This window comes from Meriones unguiculatus, chromosome 8 (assembly GCF_030254825.1).
Source record: "Meriones unguiculatus strain TT.TT164.6M chromosome 8, Bangor_MerUng_6.1, whole genome shotgun sequence".
NCBI classification, from domain to species: domain Eukaryota; kingdom Metazoa; phylum Chordata; class Mammalia; order Rodentia; family Muridae; genus Meriones; species Meriones unguiculatus.
Window position 1 is genome coordinate 63,380,944 of NC_083356.1, and position 14,426 is coordinate 63,395,369.

The 14,426-nt window shown below is 45.2% G+C and overlaps 1 protein-coding gene across 4 annotated transcripts in view; it reads left to right on the plus strand.

The window, feature by feature from the left end:
* The window catches only part of Ncald (neurocalcin delta), a 357,449-nt gene that overhangs the window by 131,846 nt on the left and 211,177 nt on the right, over positions 1-14,426 (plus strand). The window lies entirely within an intron of this gene.

Here is a 14,426-nt window from a genome sequence, read left to right on the forward strand (position 1 = left end):
TTTGGAGGTGGGGGGAAGGAAGTGAAAGACAGAAGGATCTGGCTCTGCCCTTCCCGGACCTAGAACAGTTGTCTCTGCATGAGCAAAGGAGTGACAATTATCAGAGTTGCAGAGTTGAAATGGAGAGGGGATTGCTGTCACCTTCAGTGGCCAGTGTTTACTTTCTGCTTCTTGTTCTTAAAAATCACAGTCAGGCCAGTCGGGCTTGAACAGGAATTTGTGAGGAGGCTCACTGATGAAGGGAATAGGTAAGGAAGGGCTTGTGGAGTGGCATGACTTGAGCTTAGAGGTGGGACCAAGACAGTTTGGAAATAGTCCAACAGATAAGATGGAAGCATGATTCTGTAAAAGATGGGCAGAGGAAACAGATTTAGATCAGCCAGCAAGAGGGAAGAAGGACCTTTCTCTTATAAGAGAGACATTTTGGGGACTTTATATGGTAGGCATGTGCAAAACTGTTTTGAGAGGAAGGAGCCAGGAAGAGCAAGGGGCTCTGGCCTTCTCCCTTTGAATGCTGATGAATGGGTGCTTTCAGAATTTGACCTCGTGGTGTTTCTAGGAATAAATATTGAGTACTAATACTCCTGCCAGCAAAAATAAGCAGCTTGGGGAGAAGGAAGTATTCTAAAGAGCAGGGGTGGGGCTTGGGATGCCCATCATGTCTGTTCTCCATCCTCAGTGACCGAATTCTTTATCTCCTCTCTGCTTTGATTTTTCTATCTCTCAAAATTGACAGTGTCTCAAGTGGTAAAAGGTCACAGTTGCTTTGGGGGGACTATATTTAGAGCCCCATGCTTTAAAAGGTACCAAGGCTGTATAGACTCTGCCTCGCTTCGCGTTGTCTGTCCTCTAACCGGGTAAGGACCTATCTAACAATACCACACTGGAGTTGGCTGTTGCCACATAGCAAATGATCCCAAGCCTGGCAGCTGCATAAACACCCTTTGTTTATCCCGCCGTCTGTGACCTAAGCTCTGTGTCCCACGGTGTCATCTGGGTGCTGTAACATCCACCTTCTAGATGCCACATCCACATTGCTGCCGTGTTTGTCCTGGCTGGTATCAGTGTTTGAAGGTCAGGGGTAGAAATCTTTAGACCAATGGACATGGGAACATTGGTTCCTCTCTGTGTAGACCTTCCCACAGCTTTTTGGCTTCCTTATAGTTTGGTTGCTCTTGCAAAAGTGAAAAGAGAGTTGGGATAGGAAAGAGAATGTGTGTGTGAGAAAGGGAAAGTGAGAAAATATGTTCTATTTGTATTAACTAGTAAGTTAACACTACAGTTTCCACTGTATTTGATTTTTTTTGACATGTCACTAAAGGCATCTGCATTCAAAAGAAAGGAAATTCAATTTTACTTCAGAGGGAAGAAATTACACAGAATTTGTCACCATGTTTTTTTAAGTGTCTAAGAGAATTCTTTTTCTTCCCTATTTAAGTGAACCTTTGAATATCCCCAGACTCATTTATAGGGCCCAGCAAGGCAAGGATAAGAGAACTCGGTTTACTCAGAGCAGATGGAAGCCACATCCCAAGCGACCAGCCTGGCACCTCTGGCTGTGTAGAAGCAGGCATCACTGTCATATGGTCCCGCTAGACTTTGTCTCTGGTGCCTGATTATGTCCTTACCTGTTTTTGAAGGGCTTCATATAATGAGGTAACACAGAGATGGAAGGACACTCTGGGGTGTCCTTCCTATTTGAAGCGGGTGTTCAATGACAACAAAGGTTAAGAAGAATACAGGACTGACCTTGTTTAGAGGCTTTCCAAAACATGCTAATGAAGTGGCTAGTCTTTGGGTGGGTCCTTGAATACACAATGCTCTCAGACCTGTGCTCCTGAGTTTCACTGTCACTGACATGTGAAATTGACTCACAAGTATGCCATCTAAAATAGCAGCAGGAACAGACTTTCTGGGTAGAACTGTCGCCTAGAGCCATGGTCAATCATGAAATACCGGTCTCTGAATTGGAGGGCAGAAAGTGCTATTTTTCAGCACTGCCTTCCCCTAATCAAGCAAATGTTGTCCAGTGCTTTCTTCAAATGGGTTTTACCTGGCTAAAGCCATGCTCAGCGGCTCCTGGCTTGTCTCTAATTTAAAGCACTTAGGAGAGAGGATGTTGTTTAGAGTCTGAGAAGCCCTTTCCACTGACAGAAGAAAAATCCCTCAGTATTTGTTGATTTCCCAGCTTTCTGAGAGTTGCTTTTGAGTCATTTAAAAATAGTTGAACACTTTTCTGTATTAAATTCCAAACTGTTTCATTTAAAAGCTTCTGCATTTATTACATGTCCTACAGAACAGGATTTTACTTTTAGTCTTAAAGGTTTCTGTCACTTATTTTATATATAATATTCTTTATCTCAATGATATAAATTGCTATGATGATCTTTATTAAATCCCTTTATGTCATTAAACCATAGGCTGAAAGACGTCTGCTTGTAAACCACGGCTCCGAATAAAAAGAAACATTTTGGCATTAAAATCTTTAGATATCTTAAAGAATCTGAGATACAGAACTGTGCTAGGAATAAAGAAGAGGCTGATATATATATATGTGTGTGTGTGTGTGTGTGTGTGTGTGTGTGTGTGTGTGTGTGTATAACCAGTTGATGTCTCTCCTCTTTTTCTGTGATCTTCAGTGCACATGGTTTTTAGAAATTTCAGGTAGAGGCATTTATGAAGAATACTAGACTGAAAATAGCATTGCAGGCTCCAGGCAGGAAAGAGAAACACTCAAACAATAATTTAAATTTAAGCCTTGTTTGAAAAGGTGTTTCTGTGTCTCAGAGTCCAGTGAATAACCCCTATGGCTGAAGCCACATTTGGATGTTCAGGGACAAGAGACATAGGGCAGTGGCCATGCCTCCAGCAGGATAGCATGCATACCTTCCAGGACGATTGCCAGAAGAGCTCTTCTTTCTGACCTGTAGAGATCCTTCATGGAACAACTAACCACAACCCACAGAGAAGGCAAGGAAGCCCATCGCTACTTTCCATAACTATAGCTGGACTTTGGCTACTTTGTGGATGGATTCTTTTTTCTTCCACCCTTCTCCACTCCTTTTCTTCCACTTTTTCTAATGCTAGATAGAAGAGAAAAATGGATAGAGGGGAAGAGGGTGATGGGGACATTATTGTTACACTACTTCCTGCTGATTAGGGGTGTTGAGTTCCTTGGGGCAAGTTTGATCTTCACTGTCAGGACATTTAATTTCTTTTTGTTGTTGTTTCTTCTTTGCACACGACTATTTAACAAATTGTGACCAACAGCAACCAACAACCAACCAACAACACACCCTGCCTCTCAGGCTCTCGCATTTATACACCCTTTGAAAAGACCCCAGAATTCTAAACATCATACAATCTCAGAAACTATCTGCAGCTGGCAAAACCATGCCTCTGCTAGAGCATGAGGCAAATCACAGTCAGCTGCTGTGGGCAGTCTGAAGCAGCTCCAAATCTTCACACTTGGGATCAAAATAAAAAACACATTCCCATAATATTTCTGTTTTTCAAAGAGACCAAAACTTTTAAATTGTCACCACACTTAACATTCAGACTTCTAAGAGAGAAGACTGGAGATGTTTAGAGAATGATTTAGAGGGACCAGTGAAAGCTGTCTACCACAGCAGACACCACACTATAGTTCAGCTGGATAGTTGTACACAAGGTCAGGCTCGTCAAACAAACAGGTCTAGCTGCACGGTAAATTGAACACAGGTTTTCCTCTAATAGAATATGGATAAAAATTTATGAGGAATTTGTATTTCTAGCTTTGTTCAGGCCATGGCACAAGGATGGGACTCTGGAGGAAAATAGCAGAGCAGGGGCTGGAGCTGTGGCCCAGTGGTTGAGAACATGCACTGCTCTTGCTGAGGACCAGAGTTCAGTTCCCAGAACCCATACTGGGCAGATCACAACTGTTTGTAACTCTAACTTGAGGGGATCTGACACTCTTTTTTGGCCTCCTTATGGGTATAGAATTGTTTACTCTATACTTTCTTTCCTCCTTTGAAAATGGAATTATCTCTATTATGATTACTCTGTGGGTTTGTGTGGGCTGCCTTTGGGTGTGGAAGGAAAGAGCTTGTATCTAGTGACCCTTTTATAGTTTCTGACGTGTGCTAACTTGTGAGGTCACAGAGCACAGGCTCTGTGGAAATGGCATATAGAATTATTTATTGGAATTTTCAAGGTTATAACCTTTTATAAGAAGCCCAAATGCTCAATTACTTAAAGTTCAGAAGACATGTTTGTGGAGCCCTGGAAGGGGTTTTGTGGTTATGATTCTCTCTCTCACACTCAGTCCTGCTTGGAAAGAGAACAAGTCAATTGCCCAAGTCCCCTGTTGTCCTGTCACCATGTGGAATTGCCCCAGCCCCCCTCCCTTTCAACACACAAAGAGGGTGTGAGGTATCTGCCATGTGAACTTCAGTCCCAAAGTACCAAGAGGAGCTGGCATGTAGCAGACAGGGTGACTATTATGAAGCAGTGTCTTAAGGAAGACCAAGAGTCATGGCTTGGTATTTGGGATGAGGTGGACTCCTTAAGATAAAGTAAATGAATAAAGTGAACTTAGCACCATCACTGGGAAGTCATGGCATCAAGGGCCGTGCTAGGATAAGGGAATCTCCTATAAATGTGTCCTAGTCTATGAGGAAGCCTTGCTCACTAGCTCTAGCCAATTCAGTTTCACCGGCACTGAAAAGTTCCTTGTGGTCACTTGGTTTGAATGCCACGTTAATTTGTCACAGGCTTTGAACTCAAATATTAACAAAGGAAGCTTCTTGGTGGGAGGATGAGCCAGCTGTGTTCATTGCACTTGTTTTATTCAGCCATGAGAAAAATTAATCCCTTCTTGAGCAGCTGGTTTTCTGGATGACATTCTGTGGCTGAGCTGCTTCTGTTTTATGATGGGAAGAAAGGTTATAAAATGTTTTTAATTAAAAAGTTTTCATCTTGCCCTCTTCTCTAAAAATATACCGTGGAAGAATACTATTATAATTGGAAGAAATATTTAGCTCAATAAAACTAAAATACAACTGTATGTAATCAGGAAATGAAATAATCAAGATCAAACATTTTAAAGAGCCTACAGGGTTCTGGATCCTTGAGCCAAAGCCTGCAGGATTTTCAGAGCAGCTACTGAGGAACTCTGCATGACGAACAAACTGGACTTCTGCTTTTAAGACACAAAGTTATTACCCTCAAGGGATTGCTCTGATGCCAGAGGTAAAAGCCACAAAGAGTGACTTCAGGCTGGAAGACAGTAATTAGGATGTGCTCACTAGAACAAGCCTGAGGACCTGAGCTCCCCACCAGAACCAGTGTAATCAGCACAGGGAAGGTAGAGACGGGAGGATCCTGGCAGTCTCACTTGCTGGGTGAGTCCTGGGCCAGTGAGAGGCTGTCTTGGAGACACAGGAGGGCATGGGAAATGATGCTTGAGACTGTCCTCCGTTCTCCACATACGCCTACACACAGGCGCTTCTGTACTCAAAGAGCAAGAGAGCTAAATGATCGTTCCGATGAAACAATGATACAGGCAATAGGCACTTTCCTCAGAACACAGGGAGGGCTGTGACCCTGACTCAGGTTGGCTTAGAAGGGCTTTAGCATGACGGTGGGAAAGCATGTGACACTGGGCTTCCAGCCTGCTCACAGGGCTCACCACCTTCTGAGGCGAGACGCTCTCCTTCCACACAGCGAGACTCACTGCAAGCTCTTGTGTGTGTTCCAAGGTGAAATCTACCCTGCCTTCTCCTTGAAGGGAAACTGATTCCCCTTCCACACACAAGGGCCCAAGGTATTTGAAGAAGCAGATGATGTCTTGTTTCCTAAGACATCTGCTGCCCAGTCCTGTTACTCATTCCTCACTTCTCATCCATCTGGAGAATTGCTCGTCTGTCACTTCTCTCTGCATCTCCAGAGCCATATTTCCCATGGGTCTGAGCCCAGACTACTGAACATCTTCAGCAGTTCTCCTGCGCCCACAGAGCAAAGGCTTGACTGGTGGCATAGCTCTCCAGTGGGAACCAAAATATTCGCATCCTGCACTGTGTCCCTGTGAAGTGCCACCCGAGCCTGAAGCCAGAGCACAGCTGTGACTCAGCAGCTAGTGCACCTCCTGCCTTCACTTTTCCTGTGAGCGGATTAGTTAGGTTCAGCTGAGGTACTTGTGGGAACATGAAAGGGGTTCTGTGGTTATCATTTTTTTCTCTTTTATCTTGCTTGGAGACAGAACAAGTCACTGCTTAAGTGCCCCATTGTCCTGTCACCACTTGGAACTGCCCCTGCTTCCCTCCAGCCTTGTCATCATCCTGTATCTCTGTGTTTCCAGCTGCCGCACCTATGGCCAGAACAGTAAAACCTCCTACCTTGAGTGAGGTCAGGAGCCACTTGAAATACGTTTCTCATTTCCAAGACCCTAAAACCTGCAATCTTCTGCAGCAGTTAGTGGGCAGGGGAAACGGTTTTCAGAAGATAGGTGGCCAGGGGTCCTGCGCCCTCTCTTAACTCGGCATAGACGCAATTTCCTTCCCTTTTATTGGCTACTTCCACTCTGTTTCGTACTGTTTGGATTGCTACAGTCTGAAAAATCTTTAAGCATCCTGAAAAACTGCATGTATAGATAGACTCAGAAAGAAGACTAGCTTGTAGTTTAGGGCCTGATGGAGAAAACTGAGAGCAGCTTCTTGCTTTTCCTCCACGTCATTCTTATGTGGTAGCGTGGTCTCTCTGTGGGGGCCTGAATCCTTTTTTGATAGTTTTTTTGTTTGGTTGCTGGTTTGGTATAAGTTCTGTGAAAGTTGCAAGACCCCATTCTTCTGCATTGTTTTAATTATTTATTAACATTTTTCTTTTCTTTAAAAGGAATTGTGTGCTGGTGGGGTGGACACAGATGCATGTAGGCGTGGGTGTGTGTTCTCACTCGTGCTTGTAGGAGTGTGGATGCATGTGACTGTGAGGCCAGAGGTTGTATTCCCCTACTTCTCTCCACCTCATTTTTTGACAGGGCCTCTCCCTGCAGCTAGAGCCGCTGATGAGCGGTGCTGGCTGGCCCCTTAGCCTCCCTCAGTGCTGAGTTGCAGTGTGCACGGCCACAGCTGGTTATCGGGGTGTGGGGACTGCACTTGCATCCTCATACTGGCACAGCGAGTACTTTACCCACAGAGACGTTTCCCAGGGATTTGCTGACTTGTCGAATGCTGAAGGAGAGCAGTGAAGGAGAGTCTTTGCCATCAGTCTGGCCCTCGCAGTGGGCATTTGGTAGAAGTGTGGGGACTGGCAGAATGAAACTGATTCATTATTAGCTCGCTCTTGGCATGAGGTACATTCCTCTGTGCACTGTGAGTAGAGTGGCCACAGGACCTTGTCAGGTTTTAACAGAAGTGGAAACTCTTCCCACTAAGTGCTCCTGGTTCCTGACTAGACCCCGGTGTGGCTGGCAACCACCGGAGTCATCTGCCCGCCCTTGTTCTTGTAGTCTTCTGGAACAAGAGGCTGTTTTCTGCTATTCGTCCCTGGGTTTGCTCTCCTTACATGTCTGTCTATTTACGTGTTCTGGGGCCTAGATCTCCAGCACGTGACAAACAGCGGCCCCTCCTGATTAACAGAACTGCTTCCATAGCTCTTCAGGGGACAGAACCTTCCAGACAATGCTTTAGTGTCATACAATTATATATTACTAGTCGGGCATGGTGGCACATGCCTTTATTGCCAGCATTCTCAGGAGGCAGAGGCAGAAGGATCTCTGCTAGAGGCTAGCCTAGTCTAATAGTGAGCTCCAGGACAACCAGAGCTGCATAATGAAGTCCTGTTTTAAAATGAACCAACCAACCAAATGAACCAAACCAACAAAAACATATCTTTCTATGCATTTTATTTATCCAGTTATTTTGCTAAGCACAATATTTTCTTTAAGAGCCTTTATACCTGCTCCTTCCTCCCACTTTTTTTCCTTTCCCCTTTCCATTCCCTCCCTTCCTGCATTGAGCACATACTATAAAACTTGATCTGCAGTCAGTGCTGGAGACACAATGACAAATGAGACAAGCAGGATGCCTGCCCTCTCGGAGATGATCATAAGCCATAGCTAGAAACTCCTGTAGTCTTCACCACCACCTCATAGTCACAATACAGGCTCCAGTGGAAAGGTTTGGTTCCATCTTGACAGTGGTCACTGTGGTATAGGGACAGACCTAAGATGACACGCCATATAATGCATATGTTCCCTGTGCGATGACCTGTCATGAGCTTAATCTCTTATAGCTTCATGTTTCTCACCTATCAAATGAGGAAAACAATAGCATCTAACCTTATAGAGTTAATAGGAAGATACAATCAAATGCAGCTTACGTTACAGCTCAGAGCCTGACTCAGTCACGCTGGGAACTCAGATGAGGACGGGGATGACAGCTGGTAGAGCGTTTGGAAATAGCTTTGCCTTGTTTGAGATGCACATGCACTTACTCCCCAAAGGGTCTCCTGAAGTTTGGAGGGGATGGGACCAGAGTGACTTGGAGGAAGACAGAGCAGAGAGGACAGGGCTCTGGAGCAGCCTCACTTCCAGCTCTTGGTCCTGTGCTTCCCCTACGGCCCTTACAGCCTCGTCTGTAAGTATCCAGAGATGCTGACATGCTGGGACTAAGCTTAGCCAACGTACCCTGAAGTAGGATGAAAACTGCTATGTGCCAGGAGAAGGCATCACTGCAATGGGAGGGCAGGGCCTGCCCAAGCTGTGGGCTATGTAGGGGCTGCAGAGCCCAAACAGGTGAAGGCCTGGGAGGACAGTATGTGTGCGCGCTAGCATGCATCACTCTTTAATGGAAAGAGAATGGTCAAGTGTGTCCAAGCATTCAATTTGCCTTTTTCTCTTTCACAGCAGCTTTATTGCTTGAAAACCACATTAACTTTAAAATGACTCTTTCTAGCTAGCAAAGTACTAAGAATGAGTCTGTTGGAAACATGACAATTCCAACAAAGATGTCCTGAGAGACAGAAAATAGGCTCCCAGTTCTCTTAGGATCCTGTTTTGCATTTTAGCACAGGGATCCAAACAGACTAGTACTGAATATTGTATAAAAATAGAAAATAGAGGTGTGTTCCCCCATTGTAGCCTTTTTCAACATTTTCACAGAATTTGGGATATGGTGGTAGAACATTTGACTTGGAAGCACCTCCAAGGGCGGGGCTTGGTCGACAAATAACACAAAAGACATACTTCTGTATGTTTGCATCTGTTTAACCGTACATTTCCATTTCAAAAAGATTCAGAAAAAAACCATAGGAAAATGAGGTACAACCTCACAAACTCTTAGTTGCCCAGCACAGTTAAAGACCCTCCCTCAGCCTCCCCATCAGAACTCCCCCCTCACCTCCTCCTCCCTTCCCTCTACCGGTTGTACATCAGAGTTTCTTGGCACAGCACTTATCACAGCTGTAATTTAAGAAGCGTTTTTACAAACAGGAGGCTGCAGTGTGCACAAAGGTTGGTCCGTTGGTTTGCACTGGGCCTACACTTGTGTGGATCTTAGATCTCAGTTGACATTGTTGAATGGTAGTCTTTATTGAACAATAGACATCCTGTTAATGAAAGAATCAGTCCTTATTATGCCTTGTTATGCAATCAGTCAAAAAAATAAACTGAAAATCGTCTCTAAAATAATTTACATGCAAGATTTATTTTGTATGTACTTGACCTTAAGATATTTTTCTTCATGTATTTTTGTGGTACGTGTGTTATGTCCTTTGTATAGACATGTGTGTGTGTGTGTGTGTGTGTGTGTGTGGATGAGGCCAGAGGTTCCTTGATCAAGCTCTGCCTTTATCTTGTTTTTAAGTAGAGTCTCTCACTGAACCTGTAGCTTATTGATTCAGCTGGGCTGCCTGGTCAGTGACGTCAGGAATCTGCTGTCTCCCCACCCTCCCAGTCTCCAGCGCTGAGGTCAGAGCTGCACACAACCACTTCAGGCTCTTTATGTGGATCCTGCTGCTCCAAACTCAAGTCCTCACACCCGCTCGAGTGGCACGCACCTTACCAACTGAGCCATCTTCTTGGCCTTTTTAATTTATTGTTAGTATTTTAAAAATTCATACAGGCAGAGATTATATGCGGAGCATGTCACCTTGCCCTGTTCCCACAGGGTGTTACTTGCTTTTCTCTTCCCTCCTGACAATTCACATACACAGACACACTTTTTTGTGACTATATAAAATCTAGGCACTACAAAAGAGAGAAAACACACAATCTCTGTCTTCTGAGGCTTTTTTGCTTTGTATTATGACCTCAAATAATGATACTTTTTTTTAACTTTATGTTTGAAAAAGAAAAATCCCATTGTGCATGGGCAGCATCCATTCCTTATCCATCCTCTGCAGCTGGACACCAAGGCGAACTCCATAACTTAGCTATTGTGAATAGTGCACAGTGAGCATTGATTCGCAGCTAAGTCAGCACACACATCAAATGATACAAATAACTTGGGTATGAACTTCTGAGTTTCCCAAAATGTGGACTGATTTCCGATAAAATATCTCTTCATTCCAGTGTGAGGTGGAAAGTGTGGGCAGCAGTCCTGGACTGAAATCGCTGCAGACAGAGGAGGCCATCAGTGGGGAGAGGCCCCGTGTGCAGGCCTCTTAGGAGAACAATCAAAGAGAGGTTCTGTGTGGCAGTTAGGTCTAGTGGGAAGTGGCAGGGTCTCTCAGTGGACAGGTGAGGAGAACCTAACTGAGAGATGACTCAAGGTTGGGCTTTCTGTGGCTGCTCAGGGTCTGTGAAGGACTCCAGGCCTATGTGTAGCTGGGAGTCTTTACTGCTCCAAGGCCCAGGCTTGGGGAGTTTCTGGAGCCAGTGGGATGTAGCTGTGGAGAAAGGGCTGCCTGATGGGGGCAGTTTCAGTAGTAACAGCAGAACTAACCCTAAGCCTTTGTCAGGGAGAGAGAGGGCGATGTAACTACCAGCCTCACCCTTCCCCCACCTGTCAGTCTCCTGCCCATTCCCTCTATTGGTGCAACTGGAAGTCACAAACAGGAAAGCCTTAGTCCCATCTGTAAGGGCCAGTTGTGCAAGGCCCAGGGTCAGGTGTGGGAGACAGATAAGAGAGTGGATATGAGGCACAAGAGAAGGTATTCAGGCCAGGCGTCAGACCCAGCTGGCATGGTGTCCACCAAAATCCACCAGCATTTTCAGAAAGCCTAGGCAGTGTGACGGCCTCATAGAAAATGAGGACACTTTGGTGACAGCTCCGAAGCTTCGGCCTCCACACTGTTCCAAAGAGAAGTGTCATAGCCAAAGTGGAGCTGCTGCCAAGTGCAGCACCTTAACTACAGCGGCCTCACTAACCTCAACAAAGAGCACAACATTCAGTGATGGGTGCAAGAACTTGGAAGGGTGATTTTGCACGACTGTTTTCAATAGTGCAAGACTGCATCTGGAGGCTTTCTTCTCGTGCATTGATACCCAAGGTGTGGGACATGAGGTCCTGGCCTGCAGCAGCAGCACTGGAGGGTGGTTAGAAGTGAAGATCCATGATGACCGTATCTGAACGGTCGTCTACATACCTGCCGTGGTGCTCAGAATTGCCCCTTTCTATTTCTTTTTTTCTTTTCTTTTCTTTTCTTTTCTTTTCTTTTTTTTTTTTTTTACCAGCTCTGTTTGGGAAACATGCTTTAGCAGACCCTACAAAGTTTTAGATCACGAAGAAGTAAGCTCGGGGCTTTGAATATCACATCTCTCCGCACCTCAGTACATCCAGTTCCATCCCATTGTCCTCAGCACATTTTCAAATGGTCCTGTAAAACACACAAACTGTATCCGAGAGACATGGCTTTCACATAGTGTTCATCTGAAGCCCTCATCTGATGCCCTTCAGAGGTGTGACCCAGTCTACTCAAGCAGAGCCATCCTTTATTTGGGGATGTTTTCTTTGAATACAGGCTCCTGAGACTTACATGTCTAAGAATAACCTATGTCTCTCCTTGCTCAGGGGCTGTGCAGAGCAGAGTGCTGCATCCATTCAACATGGAGCCTAACTTAGCGCCTACAGAAATGTACATTTTACTTTATTTCAAAATCCACTGCTAGCTTATGGCCAGACATGCTATTTTCCCAAGTTCTGTCTTTTCTGAGGTAGCTGAGGGTGTCAGCTCATAGCCCTTTCTACCCTAGTGCATGAGAGAGCTCTAGACCAGTAGATCCCCTTTTGAGGTGTGCCAGGAGCTGTTTTAAAGAGCTTTTATTGCTGTCTTAAACATTAAGAAATTGCAGGACTGCACACATGTGGTAACATGTACATCAGGTGAGAGTCATACATAGAATAACAATTTAAAATATTAAATACATTCAGGAAGCCTCAGTGCATTCTGCCTGCTGCAGCTTCTGTGTCTGCACCACCCATGTAAGTATCGGCCTACTAAATGTTTAAAGATGTCAAGCACGTAGTTCTGCGGGCACAAACGGAGCTGTTCAAAGCCTGGTTGCATATTTCGGCTTATGTGAAACCCAAAGCTCCCTATGTGTGCATTTTCCTAGTAGCCAGAGGACCATAATGCTGTATTGACTCCCTGGGTCATTGTCAGGGAACCCCAGGATTTCTCCAGAAAAAGAGGTGAGGGGCAGTCATCATTTTGGCTGAAAGTGGAAAGCAGAGTAGCAACTTGCCTTGAAGATAAATTTGCAAATTGAGTTATCACTGTTTTTATGTTTATCTAAGGTCACAGAATTAGAAAAAATTTCTGATGTGTTTTTACTTATATTCTGTATAAAATAGTAATTAATTATATCAAATAATATTTTTTAAAAAATCCCATTGGCTTTGGGAAGACTATTAAGAGCACAGAGGACGGCTGGGCGTGGTGATGAACACCTGTAACCCCAGCACTGGGGAGGCAGAGGCAGGTGGAGCTCTCTGAGTTCCAAGCCAGACTGGTCTACAAAGCATGTCCAGGACAGCCAAAGCTACACAGAGAAACATGTCTCAAAAACAAAAGCAGAAACAGAAACAAAAAAGCAAAGAGATCTCATATTCCTGACCCCTTCACTTTTTTCCACAGACCTTGTGTGACCCTGGGATTTTATGAAAATGATATGAAATGGATGAAGGACTCAAACAAGCACAAGATTAGACGGTTTTGCAGCTGTAGCATCTGTGTCTCCCGGAGGGCTTCAGAGAAGACTGCTTTCGTAACCTCCCGCCTCTCCCTAGCCCTTCCTTACCTGACGCAGTCAGAGTCTTTAAGTAGTTGTTGAATGCATAGGTGAGGATGTGATCTCAGCGGCCACCTGGGGTCACCTTGTTCTTGGAATAGAAGCAAACAGGACAAACTGCATCTGAGGAGTGTTCGACCTGACGCTCCTGCTCCCATGGTGCTCACTGCGCTCTCATGTCTGCTTGCTGCAGACCTCTTGGTCCTGTTAGCTGAAGTTCTTCCTCTCTCTGCCCTGCACAGAATAGCAACCAACCCTTCTCCCCTGCACAGAATAGCAACCAACCCTTCTCCCCTGCACAGAATAGCAACCAACCCTTCTCCCCTGCACAGAATAGCAACCAACCCTTCTCTTTGGATCCCTGAACAGTTTGTACAAGTGGTGTTGGTGTATAGTAGAAATTCCTAACTATCCCAGCTGGGAGACAGGTAGGATTAAATGTTTTTTGTTCTTAACAATTTTCCTGGCAAGCATAACGCCATGCTCCTTAGGTAGTGCCTGCATAGAATGCTTTCTTTCCACAGATTACAGAATTGAAAAGATGGGTGTGGGCCAGGCAAAGCTATAGCATAGAAACCCATCATACAGCCACCGGGGATGCATGGTCAGGGTCAGCCGTGGGGAGTCAGTGCACCCTCCGTGAAATGTGGTGAGGCATTTCACTCCTGCAGTAGCCCTCACCAAACTCTCTAACCCAATCTAACCATGACAAAACACCCAGCAAAGCTCAACAGAGGGTCAGCCTGTAGTATACCTGACCAGGTCTCTTAAGGTTGTCGAGAATAAGGCAAGCTTGACACCCTCTCATGGCTCAGAGCTGCTAAGGGCAGCATGGTGACTCAGTGGAATCTGGCATTCTAGATGACACCCTGGATCATAAGAGAGAGAACTTGAAAGGAGGGAGAGCTGGAGGGATGACCTCACAGATTTGTCAAGAAGGAGTGAGGACAAGTTGAGATGGTGGCTAAATCCCAGGTGGTGGTGGTGGTGGTGGTGGTGTGTGTGTGTGTCCGCAGAGACAGGGGATCCTGGGGCTGGGTTCAGTGAGAGAAAATAATGAGGAGAGCACTCAAGGAATACACTCAACATCAACCTTTGCCTCGTACATGCATGTGCACACATGGCCATGGGCACTCCTATACACATACTCCACACAAATGCAAACACATATATGCACATACCAATGTATGTTTGCATGCACTTGCAAAAATAACTA